The sequence below is a fragment of the Nicotiana tomentosiformis genome, chromosome 3, assembly GCF_000390325.3.
Source record: "Nicotiana tomentosiformis chromosome 3, ASM39032v3, whole genome shotgun sequence".
In the NCBI taxonomy this organism is placed as follows: Eukaryota; Viridiplantae; Streptophyta; class Magnoliopsida; order Solanales; family Solanaceae; genus Nicotiana; species Nicotiana tomentosiformis.
The window spans coordinates 58,625,361-58,631,993 of record NC_090814.1 but is presented as its reverse complement, the minus strand read 5'-3'; positions in this window follow the sequence as shown (position 1 = coordinate 58,631,993).

Here is a 6,633-nt window from a genome sequence, read left to right as displayed (position 1 = left end):
TGGCAATAATATTATTGTTGGATTATTCTGGCATGAGCCGTGAGCTCTTTATTATTGAAAAATATTGTTGTTGATTTATTGAGAAAAATTGAAATATTGGGCACTTGAGGTGCAAATTATCATATATTGTGATATTAATATGCATGCGGTGGTATAAGGTCTGGGTATTGAAACACATGCGGTGAGATAAGGGTGGCTTGATACGCGTGGCTAGTAGGGGTGACTACTAGAAGTCATGCGGTGTGATAAGGGTGGCTAAAACGTGGGATGCTATTTCGGGAAAAATATTTTCTTTAAATAAATCGTGAAGGCTCCCGCGGTGGTATAAGGAAATGAGAAATTGTGAAATTATTTATAATTTTGGACTACGAGGTGGTACCTCGGTAGTGCCCTTGTTGATATTGATTTATGGCCATAGTTGCCCTCGATTAATTGTTGTGATTTTCATAAAGTTGAAAGAAATTCTGTTTTGATTCCATGAGATATTATTTGCAATTATTTGGCGTCATTAAATGTGACATACTATTTGATTCATTTCCATGTCATTTTATTTTTACTATATTGTTAAATATTTTACCATGCCATTATTATATTCCAGTAGAGCCTCACCTGACCTCGTCACTACTCTACCGAAGTTAGGCTTGGCACTTACTGGGTACTGCTGTAGTGTACTCATACTACGCTCCTGCACATCTTTTTGTGCAGATCCAGGTACATCTTACCAGTCTAGACGTCAGTGAGTTACCTGTGCACGGAGACTTCGAGGTATATTTGCCAGCGTCCGCAGACTCCGGAGTCCCCATCTATCATTTATTGTTGCTTCCTTATTTGTCTTTAGATCTTGATACATAGAAACATTGAGAATAAATTTTTAGAAGCTTGTGACTTATGTCTATCAGGTTTTGGGAGTTGAAATTGTTTGAATTGTAGTTTATTTATTTCAGATATTTATTATTATTCCGCATTGATAGGCTTACCTAGTCTTAGAGACTAGGTGCCATCACGACATCCTACGGAGGGAATTTGGGGCCGTCACCTAGCATGTGCGTCACATCAAAATAGTAGAATGATACAAAATCCGGGGTTTCATACACTCAAGACCAGATTAACAATCGTTACTTACCTCAAAACGTGAAACTTTTTACTCTGCTATGCCTTTGCCTCGCAAATCGGCCTCCGAACGCCTCGAATCTGGTCATAAATAATTTATTTCAATCAATAAAATTCATTGGAATTAATTCCACAAGATAATAATGAATTTCCATAAAAATCCAAAAATTAGCTCAAACATCGCCCGTGGGGCCCACGTCTCGGAACTCCACAAAAGTTACAAAATTCAGAAACCCATTCAACCACGAGTCTAACCCTACCAATTTTATAAAAATCCGACCCCAACTCGACCCTCAAATCTTCGATTTAAACCAAGAGGGTTTTCAAATTTTCCCAACTCAATTCACCAATTAAATGATAAAAACAACCATGGATTCGGGTAATTTAACCAATATTGAATTAAGAACACTTACCTCATTGTTTTCTCTGAAAATCACCCAAAATCACCTCACTTCCGAGCTCCAAATCGCCAAAAACTGAAAATGGGACAAAGTCCCATTTTCAGAACTTAAACTCACTGCCCAGACTTTTCTTCTTCGCGAACGCGGCCAGTGCCTCGCGTTCGCGAAGCACAAAATAACTCCCGTCCAAATTCCTCTTTCGCGAATGCGACATCACCCTCGCGTTCATGAAGCACAAAATGCCTCTACTTCAATGCCTTCTACGCGAATGCGTTCAACCCATCACGAATGCGATGCTTCGTTCCCTCTCACTACGCGAACGCGACACCCCCTACGCGAATGCGTAGACCAATTTCCTGGGGTCTTTGGCTGCTTCCTCTCTTCTTCGCGAACGCATAACACCTCTCGCATTCGTGATGCACACCCGGTCCACCCTTCGCGAACGCGTGCTTCTCTTAGCGAATGCGAAGAGCAAATATTGCCAGCCTCTCAGTTCCTCTTCGCGAACGCGACGAAGGAAACCAGATGGTGTATCAGAAAAATTCCAGCAGAGTTCCAATTACAAATTCCAACCCGTTAACCATCCGAAACTCACCCGAGCCCCTCGGGTCCTCAACCAAATATACCAACAAGTCCTAAAATATCATACAGACTTAGTCGAACCCTCAAATCACCTCAAACAACGCTAAAACCATGAATTACACCCCAATTCAAGCCTAATGAACTTTGAAATTTCTAATTTCTACAAACGACTCCGGAACCTATCAAATCACATTCGATTGACCTCAAATTTTGCACACAAGTCCTAAATGACATAACAGAGGTATTTCAATTTTCAGAATCAGATTCCGACCCCGATATCAAAAAGTCAACCCCCCGGTCAAACTTCTCAAAAATAAAACTTTTGGCATTTCAAGCCTAATTCCTCTACGAACTTCCAGATAATATTCTGTACATGTTCATAAGCCCAAAATCACCATACGGAGCTATTGGAATCATCAAAATTCAAATCCGAGGTCGTTTACATATAGGTCCATATCCGGTCCACTTTTCTAACTTAAAAGTTTCAATTATGAGACTAAGTGTCTCATTTCACTCCGAGTTCCTTCCAGACTCGAACCAACTAACCCGATATAACATAATATTGCTGAATAACACAAAAAGAAGTAGGAATAGGGAAAATGGGGTTATAACTCTCGAAACTACCGGCCGGGTCGTTATAGGTACACACTTTACCTCACGGTTTTGGAGGGCAGTACATCGTGAGTTGGGTACTCGGGTAGAGTTGAGTATAACATTTCACCCTCAGACGGATGGGCAGTCCGAACGCACCATTCAGATACTGGATTATAAGCTTCGTGCGTGTGTGATAGATTTTGGGGGTGCTTGGGATCAGTTCTTATCACTTACGGAGTTTGCTTACAACAATAATTACCAGTCAAGCATTCATATGGCTCCGTATGAGGCCTTGTATGGTAGGCAGTGCCGTTCTCCAGTGGGCTGGTTCGAACCAGGCGAGGCTAGACTTTTGGGTACAGACTTGGTTCAAGATGCCTTTGAAAAGGTTAAGTTGATTCAGGATCGACTTCGTACAGCCCAATCTAGACATAAGAGTTATGCGGATCGGAAGGTTCGTGATGTTGCATTCATGGTTGGTGAGCGGGTATTGCTCCGGGTTTCGCCTATGAAGGGTGTGATGAGGTTCGGGAAGAAGGGCAAGTTGAGCCCTAGGTATATTGGGCCTTTTGATATTCTTGAGAGAGTTGGAGAGGTGGCTTACAAACTTGCACTACCACCTAGTCTACCACCTAGTCTCTCTGTGGTTCATCCAGTATTCCATGTTTCCATGCTTTGGAAATATCACGGCGATCCGTATCATGTGTTAGACTTCAGTTCGGTTCAGTTGGACAACGATCTATCTTATGTTGAGGAACCAGTGGCTATTTTGGATAGGCAGGTTTGAAAGCTGAGGTCAAAGAACAGTGCTTCCGTAAAGGTTCAGTGGAGGGGTCATCCGGTCGAGGAGGTGACTTGGGAGACCGAGCTTGATATACGCAGCCGTTATCCACATTTATTCACCAGCTCAGGTACTTTTTCTAACTCCGTTCGAGGACGAACGTTTCTTTTAGAGGTGGAGAATGTGATGACCCAAAATGTCATCTTTAAAATTAATAATTAATTCTATGTTCTAAGATATCAAAAAGCACTATTTATTATTCCTCGACTTGCGTGTGCAGTTCGTAAAATTTTCCAAAAAGTTTTCAGATGAAAAATGGATTAAAATGTGAATTACTAGTTTAAAACTCAACTGAGTTGACTTTGGTCAACATTTTGAGCAAACGGACTCGGATCAGTGTTTTAACAGTTCTGGTAGGTCCGTATCGTGATTTGAGACTTGGGCGTATGCCCTAAATCAAATTCCGAGGTCCCTAGCCCGAGATATGGAATTTTGATGAAAAATCTAAAGGTTTAAGTTCAAATAGTGACTAGATGTTGAATTGTGTGCAAATAACCCCGGAATAGAATTTTGATGATTCCAACAGCTCCGTAGGATGATTTTGGACTTAGGAGCGTGATCAAAATTTTATTTGGAAGTCCGTAGTAGAATTAAGCTTGAAATGCTGAAAGATGAATTTTTGGGAAGTTTGACCGAGGGGTTGACTTTTTGATATCGGGGTCGAAATCCAATTCTGAAATTTTTCGTAGCTCCATTATGTCATTTATGACTTGCGTACAAAAATTGAGGTCAATCGGACTTGATTTGATAGGTTCCGGTGTTGTTTGTAGAAATTAAAAGTTTCAAAGTTTATTAGACTTGAATCTATGTGTGATTCGTGATTTTAGCGTCGTTTGATGTGATTTGAGGTTTCAAATAAGTTCGTATGATGTTTTAGGACTTATTGGTATATTAGGTTGAGGTCCCGAGGGCCTCGGGTGAGGTTCAGATAGTTAACGAATCAAAAGTGGGACTTAGCTGCTGCAAAAACTGCTGTAATTTTTCTGCTCGAAATGCTGTCAAAATCGGGCTACCTGCCAAAATCGGGCTCCCTGACAAAATCGAGCTCCCTGACAAAATCGAGCTCCCTCACAAAATCGAGCTCCCTAACAAATCGAGCTCCCTGACAAATCGAGCTCCCTTACAAAATCGAGCTCCCTTACAAAATCGAGCTCCCTGGCAAATCTGTAAGTTATAAAAACAGGGGACTTCGTCCCATTTGCCTTTTTGACGAATTGGAGCTTGAGGAGAAGCGATTTTGATATATTTTCAAGGAAAAATATTTGGGTAAGTGATTCTAACTTGGATTTGGTCAATATACACGAATATATCATTGTTTTTACCATTTAATTAGTGTTTTGAGATTGAAATTTGGGAACTTTTAGAAATCTCATAGAAACGAATTTTTGCGATTTCGGTGTCGATCCGGAGTCGGATTTGAGTGAAACATGTATGGTTCGACTCGTAATTGAATGGGTTATCGGATTTTGTAAGTTTTGCCGGATTCCGAGATATGGTCCTCACGGGCAATTTTTGAGCTAATTTCTGATTTAATTGAAAAATGTAATATTTCCTTATGAAACTATAATTTTTGTTAACTGTATCGATTTAATTATGACTAGATATGAGTCGATCGGAGTCGAAAAATCTATGAAAAAGCATAATACTTGGTTAAATTGGAGCAAGTCGAGGTAAGTGACTTGTCTAACCTTGTGTGGGAGAAATTTCCCCTAGAATTGATAGTAATGTGATTATTGAAATGTGTTGAAATTCGTGTACACGAGGTGACGAGTGTGTACACGGGCTAAATATGAAAGATTATATTTTTAAATTGTGTAGATCATTGTTGCGCATTTATTAAATTATTTTATCTTATTATATTCTTCATCATTGATCTCTGATATATATTTTAAATTTGTTTGACCTTTTCCTGCTAATTGTTTTACTTGTTTAATTGAAACTTGGTTTCTTTTATACTGTGCATTATTTGAAGGTTGATTTTCTTTAAATTAAATATTATTAATATGAAGTATTTGACATTTTTAAATTTGATATTGAAGCAACGTATTAAAAATTTAAAATATTATTTTTCTAAATTATTTATTCTTGAATATTTTTCGTAAGATGTTTTTTGGTACTCATTGTGATGGAGCCTTGAGCTCTTTATTGTGAAAATAATATTATTGTTGGATTATTCTCGCATGAGCCATGAGCTCTTTATTATTAAAAAATATTGTTGTTGATTTATTGTGGAAAATTAAAATATTGGGCACTTGAGGTGCAAATTGTGATATATTATCATATTTATACGCATGTGGTAGTATAAGGTCTGGGTATTGAAATGCATGTAGTGAGATAAGGGTGGCTTGATACGCGTGGCTAGTAGGGGTGACTACTAGAAGTCATGCGGTGTGATAAGGGTGGCTAAAACGCGGGATGCTATTTCGAAAAAAATATTTTCTTTAAATAAATCGTGAAGGCTCCCGCGGTGGTATAAGAAAATGATATATTGTGAAATTATTTATAATTTGGGACTACGAGGTGGTACCTCGGTAGTGCCCTTGTTGATATTGATTTATGGCCATAGTTGCCCTCGATTAATTAGTGTGATTTTCATAAAGTTGAAAGAAATTCTGTTTTGATTCCACGAGATATTATTTACAATTATTTGGTATCATTAAATGTGACATAGTATTTGATTCATTTCCATGTCATTTTATTTTTACTATATTGTTAAATATTTTACCATGCCATTATTATATTCCAGTAGGGCCTCACCTAACCTCGTCACTACTCTACCGAGGTTAGGCTTGGCACTTACTAGGTACCGCTGTGGTGTACTCATACTACGCTTCTACACATCTTTTTGTGCAGATTCAGGTACATCTTACCAGTCTAGACGTCAGTGAGTTACCTGCGCACGGAGATTTCGAGGTATATCTGCCAGCGTCCGCAGACTCCGGAGTCCCCTTATATCATTTATTAATTCCTTATTTGTCTTTAGATCTTGATATATAGAAACATTGAGAATAAATTTTTAGAAGCTTGTGACTTATTTCTACCGAGTTTTGGGAGTTGAAATTATTTGAATTATAGTTTATTTATTTCAGATATTTATTATTATTT